Source organism: Chiloscyllium plagiosum, unplaced genomic scaffold, assembly GCF_037043375.1.
Source record: "Chiloscyllium plagiosum isolate Xiang-an unplaced genomic scaffold, Cpla_swu_hap1 HiC_scaffold_24, whole genome shotgun sequence".
NCBI classification, from domain to species: domain Eukaryota; kingdom Metazoa; phylum Chordata; class Chondrichthyes; order Orectolobiformes; family Hemiscylliidae; genus Chiloscyllium; species Chiloscyllium plagiosum.
The window spans coordinates 24,284,132-24,300,301 of record NW_028270162.1 but is presented as its reverse complement, the minus strand read 5'-3'; the positions used below and the strand labels follow the sequence as shown (position 1 = coordinate 24,300,301).

Here is a 16,170-nt window from a genome sequence, read left to right as displayed (position 1 = left end):
AGAGTGGAGACATGTGAAGACTGCTTCCAGATCTCTCACTTTCACCTGGAGGTCCGATTGCAGGCTGTAAGGGCTTTGCAGTGTGCTGAGCCTTCTTAGATAAAAGGAGAGAATGCTGACATTCTCATGTGTGACGTTAATGGTATTATAGTGCAAGAGGTCACAAAAACATGTGAGTTCCGAGCAATCACCAGCAATCTCAAAGTAAATTTACTTGTTTTACAAAGGTTGGTCATGGGCCAGATCCAAAATCAAAATGATCTTCCTGACCAACAGCTCTGCTGGGAACTCAGGAATGGATGTTTGAAAACATAGAAAGATTTGACAGATGTTTAAAAATGAAAGGTGGGACCCAGATGTGGAAAGCTTACTCTTATTTCCGATAAATCCAACGTTTTGCAAGTTGGGTAAAGGGGAGAGGGCATGATCCCTGAGGAGATGTTTTGAACTTTTAAACTTAATTCAAACAGGTATCATTTTACAAGGATCTTAAACTGCTATGTGAGAACTAAATGATCTTGAAGGGCAGATAAGATCCTTTTGAGACCTGAAGTTTTTTATTTAAATTACTGCTATTTAAACTTTGAAAAATAGCTGCAGCTGTCACTGAGGGTGAAACAATAACCTCTGCTGAAATGTTTTGATTGACAGATTATCTGCTGTAGCTTTAGAAAACTGAGTCACATCAGATTACACAGTTTTAATAGATATCTGTGTTGACATTTCCCCAAAAACTATGATTGTGAATATTTGGCTGAGTTTCAAAATCCATGAATATCTCAGCAGGTGACACAGAAGAAATGGTTTAAATAACAGTTTAAAGAAACCTTTAAAGGATTAGCTGTGATTGGTAAGTGTTCTGAATAGAAGGTTTCTTTTAAATTTGAGGTCAATCATTAGAGCTCTGAATGGATTTCATGAAACGTATTGTTTTCACAATTGAGCGCATTTGAGTGAAAGATGTGTTTGATGTTGAATTGTTGTCATTGCCACGAGGTACTTAAGGACTGCCCATGGTAGATACTGGGTGAGAGGGCATGCAAGTGGGATAAAAGATATCAAGGTTCATTGGCATTGGGTGGAGACATGAGCTGGCACTGACTTGGTATGAAGGATAATGGGAGGTGGTGATGGCATGCATTGGCATACAGTAGGCATGGAGAGAATGATGTGGAGGTGTAGAAATATAGAAACTAACAGGAGGAGTAGGCTATTCAACCCTTTGAGCCTGTTCTGCCATTTAACATGACCATGGCTAATCAGAGCAGATAGAGGCCCTTCAGCACATCTAGTCTGCATTAACCCTCAGTAGAGCATCATAATATCCAGACCCAAATCTGCACATGGATCCATATGCAAGTTAGCGGGCCCAGGAAATGTGAGCATTGTTCATGCATTGCTGGCTCAGGCTGCATTCACATCAATTTTCAAACTTCTGAAAAGGTTTTGTACCAGAAGAATAAGATTGGTCCCAACATCTCCATGTGGCACAAGTAACACAGCTACTTCGTAAAGTTAGTCCAGGAAGCCTGGAGCTGATGGATGGCCTTAGAAACTGGCATCCTCTGGTTTTATCTTGCCTCTGTTTTCATTTGTTAAATGGCTGTTTGTAGTCAAAAATGACATCGCCTGCAAATGTCCTGGAGTGCAAGTGGCAAGGTCTCTTTCTCTGCACCAAGTCGTTTGCATTGCTACTTAATACAAGTAATGCCCTTTGCAGTGTGCTCTCATTGTGAACCAGAATACATTGGATTAATCAAATTGGAGTATTCCCAGTGATGGGAATGGGGTGGGGGGTAGAGGTGAAGTGGTCACAGTGCTGAGATATTCTCGGATCATTTACTGGCGATCATTGGCACTGGCACATCAGGATTTGGCTCAAACTGGGAGGCAAAGCTTACACCATGGAGAGTGGACCTTTGCTGAGAGGTTGGCAATCTGTGGGGTCCTTAAAACCTTATCATCCATGCAATGCAACAACTGTGTTAAATTGAAATGGTGGAGTTGATTAAGTGATATATTTTAGCATCTGAAAGAGCCTCGGTAACACTGCTCGGGTTATCTCTGCATGAGCAGCAGGCAAGCCTGTGATCTAATCAAATTATTCAGTGTTAAAGACAGCCAGGCATTCCACAGCTCCACTCGCAGAGCCCAGCTGAGATCAAATGCTAATCAGTTGCTCCCTAATATTTATTTCCACTGTCAGCACTCCCTTCGTGTTTGTTTATAGAGCAGTGCCTCCTGCTGAATAGATGGATGAAACATGAATTAATAGAGATGCAGAAAGATGATGGACAGGCAGCAAAATAAATTCAAATATACCTCCACGTAAACAGGAAATCAGTCAGCTAATAAATACATAGACAAACTGTCATTCAGACAGATTGCACCCTAGATTAACAGCAAGAGGATGAGGCAAAATATGGACAGACAGGTGAGTAACCTAGATAAGACACATCCAGGTTATCACTCTGCTAAGTCTGCACTGATATCCAATATTTTAAATTATCAATCCACTATTCTTGACTCATCTTCCCAGGATACTGATAATTAGTTCAGTTAATATCAGTTCATCTTCTTGATAATCTATCGGTGATCCAGATAAGATTGACATTTAATGTCATACAGACTGATAATTAAGATGAGATAGATAACTTATGCAAAACAGCATGAGAGATAAGTCTGAGTAACGATTTAGGATATGAAGAGATTGAGTGATAACTTAGATCGAACTTAAAAAAATTTAGATGGGTAGGAGAAAGGGTAGGAGGATAATACATGAGGCAGGTAGGTCAGATTGGTTAATTACTTTGAATAGGTAAATAAACAGATTGATGTACAACTCAGATAAGGTTTACTGGTAACATAGGCAAGATCAGTAGATAAACAGAGCTGAATGAAGTGGAAGAAGATAGTTTGGTTACAGATATAAATATATTATGGGAGCACACCAATAGATAGGTGTAACTTGAGTTGGGCGGAGATGATCATGATCAGCAAACAGGAGACATTCCTGTCCCTTTTTCTGCCCTTCAGGCTTTGTGTTAATAACAAAAACATACATAAATGACCTACTTTGATGTACTGCCAGAATACAGCAACAAACAGCATTTTGTGGAAGGGGTCGGTATAAAAGACACTTAAGAACTCACCATTAAAATTGTACCAAGAACATAAAATGAAATGATCAAACAGGGGTTTGTGTGAAGGAAATATTTTTGCAAGCAATCATTGCCTTCACAATCTGAATGGGCCCTCAGATGCAGTTACATATATCCCCTGTCTCTCATTCAAGCAACTGCCTACAGCTATTAATGGAGCTGATGCTTGCTCACTGGTATCCAGAGGATCTGCCTCGGCAAACAAGGAATTGTCGATCAAGTGGAAATTAATTAGTAAATTGTTTTGGCAGAAGTTTCCAGCTTAATGATGCATCCCTCCCATGCCTGCAGCAAGAGTACTTCCTGCATTTCACTTTGCACACCTTCTTCAGTAGTGCCACCCCCAACCTTGATAAACTGCCCTAGGTAGCACAATAACTGCAAGAAATTACAAAGGGGCTGTAAGGTAAAAGTGAAAGAAGTTTGTTTGCCCTGTGCTGGGTCATGTCAAAGGTTGCATTTAAATTGCATTAAAGGTTGTTTTTGTTTTTTCAGAATGAGGGAGCCTCTGGAACCACGTAGCTGAATGTAGCCACTGCTTATGTATGCCCACCCGTTGCCCACTGACCAGGATTTGTCATCCATTCAGATACGCACTGCCTCCACCTGCCTCCCCTCACTTACGTGTGCTAACAATCGAGTGTCAATGCACAAATTCCTGTAATTGCCAGTCTCTTCGAAAACCTGTTAACTGGGAGTAAAAATGAGGCTGTTGAATATGATAATTTATTCGTGATTTAGCTTAATGAGACTAAGCTACAGACACTGTTTACATTCTGGCTGTTTTTTCAGTCTCCTCACTTTCTAATGTAACTGCATTGGGACATCACACTGCTCATCAAGTATCACCATTTTCTACAGGCTGCTACGAGTTTTAATTTTGCAAAATACCAGGTTGTATTAGACAACAAAAACATATATTACAGAGATAGCTAACAACTGCAAAGGCTACTGGAGGCTTAGTTTTCTTATCTGACTTCCTCTGGTTTTGTTTTCCAATCTTAACAGTTCTATTTACCCATCCCTTTACCAATTATCCCATCTTTTATTGTTGATTAACCCTCACCATATCCCCTCACGTCATTCATTTCTCCCCAGTGAAGATGTGAAGGAGCTGGCATTGGACTGGGGTGGACAAAGTTAAAAATCACACAACACCAGATTATAGCGCAACAGATTTATTTGAAAGTTTTGGAACTTTGAAAAAAAAAGTCAAAACAACAGCAGTTTTAAAAGGGAGAAGTACAGACAAAGGAAGCACATGGTGAGGACAGTGCAGGAGAGAGAGAGAGAGAGAGAACCTGCACAGTTACTGCCTTTGCTGTTTTTGAATTCATGTGTCGCTGGACATCGAAATTCACAACTAATCTTGGAGGAACCAGTTTGGGCGAAGTTCACAACACAGAATCAGATAAGTTAATTGTTGTTTTAAGTCTGTCCAAGAGAAAGGCTGTATTAGTGAGTACAGTGGGGTCTTTCTTGGTTATATGTTTTTGGAGATAAGTCTCTTGTTAAACTTAAAATATAAGCCATAGCTATTAATTTAACCTGGTGCAGTGTTTTCTAGAGGAAAAAGATGGTGTTATTTTCTGGGTCTGTAGATTGTGAAGGAACAAAAATGGCCTTTGCAGTGAGATGTACTTCTTGTCAGATGTGGGAGTTTAAAGAGAGTTTAAGGGTTAATGTGGATTATATCTGCCATAAATGCTGTTGGATGCAAATGTTATCAGATCGAGTGGATTGGTTGGAGAGAAAGATAGAAGCAATGAGGAATTTGCAATGGCAACAGTACATGATGGATGGCAGTTATAGGAAGGGGGGAATGTCTCAGATACAGTCACATAGATAAGTTAACTCCAGGAAGGGTGAGAGAGGTAGGTACCTAGGGCAGGAGTCTTTTGTGGATATACCCATTTCAAACAGGTATGATGTTTTGGAAAATGTAGGGGGTGATGGATTCTCAGGGGAACTTAGCACAAACAGCCATGTTTCTGGTATTGAGACTGGTTCTAATGCAATGAGGGGTACGTCGGCTTCCAAGAGATCAATTGTGTTAGGGAATTCTGTAGTCAGAGATACAGACAGTATTTCTGTGGCCAGCTGAGAAAAAGCAGAATGGTGTGTTGTTTCCCTGATGCCAGGATCAAGGACATCTCAGAGAGGGTACAGAATGTTTTCACGGGGTAGAGGGGCCAGCAAGAGGTCATTGTCCAAGGGAAGGGAAAGGGTTGAGATTCTGAAGGGAGATTACAGAGAGTTAGGCAGGAATTTAAAAAGGAGGTCCTTGAGAGTAGTGATATCTGGATTACTCCCAGTGCTACGAGCTAGTGAGGGCAGGAATAGGAGGATAGACCAGATGAATGCATGGCTGAGGAACTGGTGTATGGGAGAAGGATTCACATTTTTGGATCATTGGAATCTCTTTTGGGGTAGAAGTGACCTGTACAAGAAGGATGGATTGCACCTAAATTAGAAGGGGACTAATATACTGGCAGAGAAATTTGCTAGAACTGCTCGGGAGGATTTAAACTAGTAAGGGGAGGGGTGGAGGGATGGGGCCCAGGGAGATAGTGAGGGAAGAGATCAATCTGAGACTGGTGCAGTTGAGAACAGAAGTGAGTCAAACAGTCAGGGCAGGCAGGGACAAGGTAGGACTGATCAATTAAATTGCATTTATTTCAGTGCAAGGGGCCTAACAGGGAAGGCAGATGAACTCAGGGCATGGTTAGGAACATGGGACTGGGATATCATAGCAATTACAGAAACATGGCTCAGGGATGGGCAGGACTGGCAGCTCAATGTTCCAGGATACAAATGCTACAGGAAGGATAGAAAGGGAGGCAAGAGAGGAGGGGGAGTGGCTTTTTTGATAAGGAATAGCTTTACAGCTGTGCTGAGGGAGGATATTCCCGGAAAGACATCCAGGGAAGTTATTTGGGTGGAACTGAGAAATAAGAAAGGGATGATCACCTTATTGGGATTGTATTATAGACCCCCCAATAGTCAGAGGGAAATTGAGAAACAAACCTGTAAGGAGATCTCAGCTATCTATAAGAATAATACGGTAGTTATGGTAGGGAACTTTAACTTTCCAAACATTGACTGGGACTGCCATAGTGTTAAAGGTTTAGATGGAGAGGAATTTCTTAAGTGCATACAAGACAATTTTCTGATTCAGTATGTGGATGTACCTTTGAGAGAAGGTGCAAAACTTGACCTATTTCTTAGGAAATAAGGCAGGGCAGGTGACTGAGGTGTCAATGGGGGAGCACTTTGGGGCCAACGACCATAATTCTATTCGTTTTAAAATAGTGATGGAAAAGGATAGACCAGATCTAAAAGTTGAAGTTCTAAATTGGAGAAAGGCCAATTTTGACGGTATTAGGCAAGAACTTTCGAAAGCTGATTGGAGGCAGATGCTCGCAGTAAAAGGGACGGCTGGAAAATGGGAAGTCTTCGGAAATGAGATAACAAGAATCCAGAGAAAGTATATTCCTGTCAGGGTGAAAGGAAAGGCTGGTAGGTATATGGACTGTTGGATGACTAAAGAAATTGAGGGTTTGGTTAAGAAAAAGAAGGAAGCATATGTCAGGTACAGACAGGATAGATCCAGTGAACCCTTAGAAGAGTATAAAGAAAGTAGGAGTATACTTAAGAGGGAAATCAGGAGGGCGAAAAGGGGACATGAGATAGCTTTGGCAAATAGAATTAAGGAGAATCCAAAGGGATTTTACAAATATATTAAGGACAAAAGGGTAACTAGGGAGAGAATAGGGCCCCTCAAAAATCAGCAGGGTGGCCTTTGCGTGGAGCCACAGAAAATGAGGGAGATACTAAATGAATATTTTGCATCAGTATTTACTGTGGAAAAGGATATGGAAAATATAGACTGTAGGGAAATAGATGGTGACATCTTGCAAAATGTCCAGATTACAGAGGAGGAAATGCTGGATGTCTTGAAACTGTTAAAGGTGGATAAATCCCCAGGACCTGATCAAGTGTACCCGAAAACTCTGTGGGAAGCTAGAGAAGTGATTGCTTGGCCTCTTGCTGAGATATTTTTGTATCATTGATAGTCACAGGTGAGGTGCAGGGATACTGGAGATTGGCAAACGTGGTGCCACTGTTTAAGAAGGGCGGTAAAGACAAGCCAGGGAACTATAGACCGGTGAGCCTGATGTCGGTGGTGGGCAAGTTGTTGGAGGGAATCCTGAGGGACAGGATGTACATGTATTTGGAAAGGCAAGGACTGATTCGGGATAGTCAACATGGCTTTGTGCGTGGGAAATCATGTCTCACAAACTTGATTGAGTTTTTTGAAGAAGTAACAAAGAAGATTGATGAGGGCAGAGCAATAGATGTGATCTTCAGTCAGGCGATTGATAAGATTCCCCATGGGAGACTGATTAGCAGGTTAGATCTCACGGAATACAGGGAGAACTAGCCATTTGGTTACAGAACTGGCTCAAAGGTAGAAGACAGAGGGTGGTGGTGGAGGGTTGCTTTTCAGACTGGAGGCCTGTGACCAGTGGAGTGCCACAAGGATCGGTGCTGGGTCCTCTACTTTTTGTCATTTACATAAATGATTTGGATGCGAGCATAAGAGGTACAATTAGTAATTTTGCAGATGACACCAAAATTGGAGGTGTAGTGGACAGCGAAGAGGGTTACCTCAGATTACAACAGGATCTTGACCAGATGGGCCAATGGGCTGAGAAGTGACAAATGGAGTTTAATTCAGATAAATGCGAGGTGCTGCATTTTGGGAAAGCAAACCTTAGCAGGACTTATACACTTAATGGTAAGGTTCTAGGGAGTGTTGCTGAATAAAAAGACCTCGGAGTGCAGGTCCATAGCTCCTTGAAAGTGGAGTCACAGGTAGATAAGATAGTGAAGAAGCATTTGGTATGTTTTCCTTTATTGGTCAGACTACTGAGTACAGGAGTTGGGAGGTCATGTTGCGGCTGTACAGGACATTGGTTAGGCACTGTTGGAATATTGCATGCAATTCTGGTCTCCTTTCTATCGGAAAGATGTTGTGAAACTTGAAAGGGTTCAGAAAAGAGTTACAAGGATGTTGTCAGGGTTGGAGGATTTGAGCTATAAGGAGAGGCTGAATAGGCTGGTGCTGTTTTCCCTGGAGCGTTGGATTACAAAATTATGAGGGACATGGATAGGATAAATAGACAAAGTCTTTTCCCTGGGGTCGGGGAGTCCAAAACTAGAGGGCATAGGTTTAGGGTGAGAGGGGAAAGATATAAAAGAGACCTAAGGGGCAATCTTTTCACGCAGAGGGTGGTACATGTATGGAATGAGCTGCCAGAGGAAGTGGTGGAGGCTGGTACAATTGCAACATTTAAGAGGCATTTGGATGGGTATATGAATAGGAAGGGTTTAGAGGGATATGGGCCGGGTGCTGGCAGGTGGGACTAGATTAGGTTGGGATATCTGATCAGCATGGACCTGTTGGACCGAAGGGTCTGTTTCCATGCTGTACATCTCTATGACTACTAGCTTTCGGAGCACTGCTCCTTCACCTCAGCTGAGATGTCACTTTTTTCTATAAAACCTTAAGTTATCTCAAGAATATGACTTCAAAGAAGTTCTGGGATTTACATATTAATGAACTGAAACCTGCAACCCATTCTAAAAGATGAAAGACTTAACAGAAATCTCGGTTTGTTCAACATATCATTTCAGTTGCATGACACTATAATGTTTTGCTATAAATTCTGTGTCTTATGGTCCTGCTCCATAGTTACCTGATGAAGGAGCGGCACTCTGAAAGCTAGTGCTTCCAAATAAACCTGTTGGACTATAACCTGGTGTTGTGTGATTTTTTAACTTCCTCCCCAGTTACACAGGCCCTTGCCTTTTACAGGGTGGACCCTGACTTCATTACCCAGTAACACCTAAAAACATTGACACTCTCTTATATCTCCTTTTTTAGTTTTTCCTACACACCCATAAGTCTATGCTTAACTTTTAACCCAAAAATTCTCTTCCACTTGGCCATAAATCCCTTATTTTAATTTATAGCCCTCACAGTTATCTATTCTAATATGGCTTACAAACGCATGAACCCATAAACCATTGTAGGCCTTCCAACCCCTCAGGCTCCCTTACTACTCAATAAAAACATGGCTGATCTGACTGTAATCACAAATCGCCATTCTTGCCTATCCCTGTTAATCTTTCACCTCATTGCTTAATAACAATCGAGCAACTCTGGCTAAACAAATTTTCAAAGGCTCTGCTTCCGACAACTCTTTTTTAAGGAAAAGAACTAGAAAGATTCACAAACATCAAGAGAATTCTTTTTGGCCTCACCTCTGTTTTGAATGAGCAATCGCTGACTTTTAAACAGTGACCGATCCCCTGCTCTGTGACCTTCACTCATTTACGTCTGTTCCACTTCCAGATCCAATCGTTTTTTTGAGTGTGACTGCAAGCTGTGGAGGCAAGTGAATAATGATGAGAAGGGGACAATTCCACCATGATCTCAACTCTCCCCTTCAAACTCAACACTTCCCACAATATCTATGCTCCTGTAATTCTGGCGTTATATGCATTCCCAAACATAATTGCTCCACCGTTGGTGTCTGGGCCCTCTGTAGTCGAGGTCTCAATCTGTGGAATTTCCTGCCTCAACCACTGAACCTCACTGTTCTCCTTTAAGCCACTTGTTAATATCCAGTGAACCTTGCTTTTGGTCAATTTTATGGCTTGTTTTGTAATGGTCCTGTGAAATATTTTGGGAGGTTTCATGATGTTGTAGATGCTGTATAAATATAAGCTGTTTCTGTTAAACAGTCAGAAAAAAAGATGAAGAAAGTCATTCTTGTTTGTACCTGTGAGAAAGGAGGGACTGCAGAAGTTGGAGATCAGAGTCGAGAGTGTGGTGCTGGAAAAGCACAGCAGGTCAGACAGCATCTGAGGAGCAGGAGAATTGACATTTCAGGCATAAGCCCTTCATCAGGAATGAGGCTTGTGAGCCGAAGTGGGGGGAAGAGGGTTTGCTGAGAGACAAATGGGAGGGGAGGGGGCTGGGGGAAGGTAGCTGAGAATGTAATAAGTAGATAAGGGATGGGGAGAAGGTGATAGGTTGGAGACGAGGATGGAATGGATAGGTGGGAACAGTAATAGACCGGTCAAGATGACAGTGCCAATTTGGAGGCTTGGGACAGGGATAATGTGAGGTGAGGGGAAACGAGGAAACTGGCGAAATCCACAATAATCCCATGTGGTTGCAGGGTCCCAAGGTGGAAGATGAGGCGTTCTTCCTCAAGGTGTCAGATGGTAAGGGTTTGGCGATGGAGGAGACCCAGGACCTGCATGTCCTTGGTGAAGTGGGAGAGGATGTTAAATTGGTCAGTCACGTGGCAGTGGCATTGGTTGGTGCAGGTGTCCCAGAGATGCTCTCTGATATGATCTGCAACTTGACATCCTGTCTCCTTGATGTTGAGGAGACCACATTGTGTGCAACGGATACAGTAGATGACAATTGTGGAATTACACGTAAATTTCTGTCTGATGTGGAAGGATCCTTTGGGGACTTGGATGAAGTGAGGGCACAGGTTTTGCACTTCTTGCATTGGCAGGTGAAGATGTCAGGAGTGGGTGTGGGCTGGTGGGGGGGGGGGGGGGGGGGGGAGGGGGGTGCGGGGCGTGGATCTGTCTAGGGAGTCACAGAGGGTATGGTCTTTCTGAAACACTGATAGGGGTGGGGAGGGAAATATATCCATAGCGGTGGCGGAAGTGGCGGAGGATGGTGCAATGTATACGAAGGTTGGTGGGGTGGAAGGTGAGGAGCAGGGGCGTTCTGCCCTTGTTGCGTTGGGAGGGGTGGCTTTCAAGGATGGTTATGTAGGAAATGGAGGAGAAGCACTGGAGGGCATCGACGACAATGTGGGAGGGAAAATTGCGATCTATGAAGAAGGAGGCCATCTGGGATTTTCTATGGTAGAATTGGTCATCCTGGGAACAGATATGGCGGAGGCAGAGGAATTGGGAACAGAGGATGGCGTTTTTACAGGAGGCAAGCTGGGAGGAGGTGTAGTCCAGGCAGCTGTTGGAGTCCATGGGTTTGTAGTAGATATCCATGGTTAGTCGGTCACCGAAGATGGAGATGGAGAGGTCCAAGAAGGGGAGGGAGGTGTCCGAGATGGTCCAGGTAAACTTGAGGTCGGGGTGAAAGGTGTTAGTGAAGTTGATGAACTATTCGATCTCCTTGTGGGAGCACGAGGTAGCGCCAATAAAGTCATCGATGTAGCAGAGAAACAGGTGAGGCATGGTGCCGGTGTACCTGCTGAAGATGGAATGTTTCACGTAGCCAACAAAAAGGCAGACAGAGCTGGAGCCCATGTGGGTGCCCATGGCTACCCCTTTGGTTTGAAGTAACTGGAAGGATTAAAAGGAGAAGTTGTTGAGGGTGAGGACCAGTTCAGCCAGGCAGATGAGGGTGTCGGTGGAAGGGTACTGGTTGGAGCAGCATTAGAGGAAGAAACGGAGGGCTTGGAGGCTTTCATCATGGCAAATAGATGTGTACAGGGACTGGATGTCCATGGTGAAGAGGAGGCATTAGAGTTCGGGGAAACAAAAGTATTGGAGGAGTTAAACGGCATGGGTGGTGTCCCGAACACAGATGGGGAATTCTTGGACTAAGGGGGACAGGACAGTGACAAGGTATGCAGTGATAAGTTTGTAACTGACCACATCATTGCATCAAAACTGGAGGATTATTCTATCTTGTAGCTTTAAGATAACGCAGACTTGCTCTTTACAGCAGAAAAAAATACCTTGCTCATGACATGGTTTAAATGCTCGTCTTCTTAAAACAGAGACAGGAGTCTGCACTAACTCCACAGGAGATTTCCTATTAATATTAAAAATGGCATGTCACATGCAGAGACACAATTAGCCTGATTCCCACAGTGAAGACCTCTGCAATGGCCTTAAAAAGGCAGGCCAACCAAAAGGAACAATTCTGCTGCAAACCCCCAGATTACCCTCTCTGTTGCTTTTTCTTTCCATCATCTTGTGTAAGAACAACTCGTTGTGGTTACCCCTGTGCATCATTAGGTGTACATATTTTGGACTGGATCTTACATCTTGTTGGCTGTGTCAGTTTCATTGAGTGTTCAGGAGGGTTTCCTACTGCAAAACCTAGCAAGTTCCTTCGACATACCTCACCAAACTTGTCTCATTAACTACCTGCCCCATGCTAATAGTACCTGTCTCACCCAATCTTATCCCCTCCCTACCACATGCAGTACCCAGAACAACACACCATTCCCTGAACATCTATCGAAAGACTAGCGCCCCTTGCACTGGTCTTTAAAAGGTCCAGACAAGCACTAGCAATCTTGCATTTTCTGTTACCAGTGATGCATGGCATAGCGGCCACAATTCCACACTGTCCACAGCACATGGCTGAAATTCCCTTGCACATACAACTCTATTTTATCATCCTAGTCGCTGTCTAACTACCAGACCACACAGTTTATCATGGAATCATCAAATCCATGCAGTGTGGAAACAAGCCTTTTAGCTTAACACGTCCACACCAACCCTCCAAAGAGTATCCCACCCAGACCCATTCCCCTACTCTATATTCCCATGACTAATTCACCTAGCCTACACTTTCCTGAACAATTTAGCATGGCCAATTCATATAACTTTGTTATGGACTAGGCTAGACCACTCAAAACATTTTTAAGCAGGCAGCCTAGACCGTAACTTTGTTATTTGTCTCGGTAAGTGTACAGTAAAAATTACCCGGACTAAGTTAGCTAGGTTGACTACCAGGTTTTAAATAGACTCTATTCACAAAATTACAGAATGAAACACAAGGAACAGAATACTGAATACTGCCTAACCTATCCTATTCAAAAAAGACTTAATTTTGCTGTTCCGAAAATACACAACAGTCCCAATAAACAAACCCCTTAAACACAGGGTGAAACTGAAACAGAGGCTTACAGGTTGAGGTTTAGAAGGGCAGAAGGAGAGAGACTGACTGACTGACCTCAGTCGCCTTTCTTCACACATATTACTGCTGCACTGAACTAAGAACCAGAATTCAGCTTTGAGGACTGACCACTCCCCTTTCATTATATAGGTTACTTCTAAAACAAAAGTTTTGGCCTGAACACCCATTTATTTACGTATAAACAAAAAGGCCTTCCAATACCCTTTTCATCCTCTGTACCACTTCAGCTGATTCAGAGCCTGGACTGTTTATGACCCTCTTGAAAAAAAAACCAAGGACACAGTATCCTTGAGAAAAGGAACAGCTTTTAGAAAAAGAACCAGCTTTGTGACAACCTGTACATCTTTGGACATGGGAGGACACCCACACAGACACAGGGAGAAGGTGAAAACTCCACACAGACACGGGGAGAAGGTGAAAATTCCACACAGACACGGGGAGAAGGTGAAAACTCCACACAGACACGGGGAGAAGGTGAAAACTCCACACAGACACGGGGAGAAGGTGAAAACTCCACACAGACACGGGGAGAAGGTGAAAATTCCACACAGACACGGGAAGAAGGTGAAAACTCCACACAGACACGGGGAGAAGGTGAAAACTCCACATAGACAGTCACCCGACACTGGAATCAAACCCAGATCCCTGGCGCTGTGAGACAGCAGTGCTAACCACTGAGCCACTGTGCCACCCCAAAGTTTATCTGTCTTTAGTTGCATCCTGCCTAAACAACTTCCAATAGTCACTGCGATTTAGTCCCTACAGCACATAGAGCACCTACATCTTGCCATTGTCCAGTCAGGGAACATCGCATGCAAGTAAGCAATTAGACAATTCTAAACATGAACTTTTATTTACAGCCAACAAGAGTGAACACAATCAAAACCAATAGCTCATTTCCAAAGTGCAAATCAAGTGCTGGCCTGATGCCCAATGACTACTTTATATTCTATAATGGTCTGCTGTACTCAGCTCACATCTACTGGAACTGGGAGTCACTCAGGTCCTCTCTTTGTTGCAGTGCCCAAAGCAGCTGAGCTTTGACAAGGAGGATATCCTCCACCCTCATGTCCCTATCTCCTCCTCCAAGGTTTTCCCAGTTCCTCAGCATCTATCACTGCCTGCACCAATTGGGCAGAGTACAGCATGTCATGATGGTGTGGCACACTCTCTTTGGACTGGACTGGAGAGCCTCTCAGACTGGTCCAAGTAGCAGAATCACAACTTTAGGAGCCCTGTCACCTATTTCACCTCGCCTGATTGCAGCGTGTCCACCAGCTTGGTGAAGGTGCCACACCAGCTGAGTGACTAACACATGCTATCCAAAAGGAAGTGCAAGTTGCTCCGACCCTCTTCACATCCCAGTCCTGCACCCATCATCCTCATTTTCATTGAATTCAGCAGAATCCATCATCATACTTAATTGGCAAATGATCAGGCAGTGCTCCTTTTTTCCCACAACATCCTTGTAAGTTTCACAAGTGATGGGACACTTTTGGCCAGCACTTTTTAAGTCATTGCCATTAAACTCTGCATTATTGAGATGCCAACGTTCAAGTTGCAGGCATGGTTCAAATTACTTTTGGCCAGCATTTGAACCTGAAGTACATTCCAAGTTAAGAATCACACAACACCAGGTTAGGTTAATTGGCCATGCTAAATTGCCCATAGTGTTCATTCATTTCTTCCTTCAATGTTCTAGTCTCTAGTAGACATGGATCCTGCACTTTTGCCCAACAAATTGAACCTGACTCCATCCATCCTGGGCTTTGTCCCTCAGTTAGCATCTAACCAAATGAAGCTGACCAACAGTGGGCCTCCCACTTTGACCAGATTGAGGATCAGCCCTTTATTCACTTTCTGACATGCTATTTGGTTGGAGAAATGCACAGTTTGTTTGTTGCACTGGCAGCTGGCACATGCTGCAGATGTGCCAGCTGCCAGTGCTCCTCGCACACCACTACACAGATCCTTACTGACACACTGCCTGTCTGTATATCTGCCAAAAGAGCACATCAATATGGCAGTACTGGTAGACTTTAAGCTCTGGCTGAAGTGCCAATGTCTAACCAAGGCAAGGCAGGAATGCAGGAAGCATCCAGTTTAGCACTAGGTGAGTGAGTACTAAGAGAGCAATGATGGACTGGTCTGGGAGTTGGATGCATGTCCTTGGGTTCAGAGTGTCCTTTTAGCAGTCTGTCCACGCTAGTTACCAATGTACCCTGCAATGTAAGCCTATGCTTTCTAAGCATCCTGCAAGTGAATCAGACAGGTGACAATGGGATCTTGATAGGTTTACAATATGCAGATGACAATGAATGAGTGGTAGATGTGGCTGGTTCCCATGGATCATGTTGGAAGAACAACATGGAGGCTCTTTAGAGCCACCAGTGAGCTGAAGTCAGATTCCCATGTCGAGAATGCTGGTGTCTGGTTAGCTCGCAGTGTGTGGTAGGGTGGGAGGCAGCATTTTAATGAGGTAACATATGTAATTAATAAGGTCATTAACAAGCGATAATCCCCCTTAATAGGCACCTTATTGCTTCCAAGCGCAAACCTCACCTTAATGCCCAGAATGTATTTTCAAGATGTGACAAATTGTCCCCAGTGTTGAGATTGACTTCACTGCACTTCTTGTATGGTTCAGCCCATTTCTCACCAAAATCTGCATTGTTCAGACCCCGATAACGTTCTTCCTTGTCTAACTAATTGATTACTGTTAATGTGGCCCATTGGTGGTTAAGATCAAAATGAATCTTTTATATTGAGCAGCGGTTCACAGGGATAATGGAATCTTTATTGGGGGTGGTAACAGAAAGATAAAGCAACTAGAAGGAAAGGGATGGGGAGGAGCGATGATGAAAATGATCCCTCCTCTGGGATAATCCCAGCAAATGCATTTTACACACAAGATGTTGCACCTGGTGCAAGCTGTGCAAGAATACAGCACTTTGTGTGTATTAAATATTGGGACCAGTTAGCTCAGTTGGCTGGACAATTGGCTTGTGGTACCAATAA

The 16,170-nt window shown here is 43.5% G+C and overlaps 1 long non-coding RNA gene across 1 annotated transcript; it reads right to left on the bottom strand.

Moving 5' to 3' along the window:
• Positions 1 to 1,480: 1,480 nt before the first annotated feature.
• LOC122562460 (uncharacterized) lies at positions 1,481 to 9,615 on the bottom strand. Its single transcript, XR_006315311.2, has 3 exons — positions 9,492 to 9,615; positions 3,786 to 3,852; positions 1,481 to 2,241 (listed from the first exon to the last, which is right to left on the bottom strand). It is a non-coding gene; the product is annotated as an uncharacterized LOC122562460 (long non-coding RNA).
• Between the last annotated feature and the right edge of the window lie 6,555 nt (positions 9,616 to 16,170).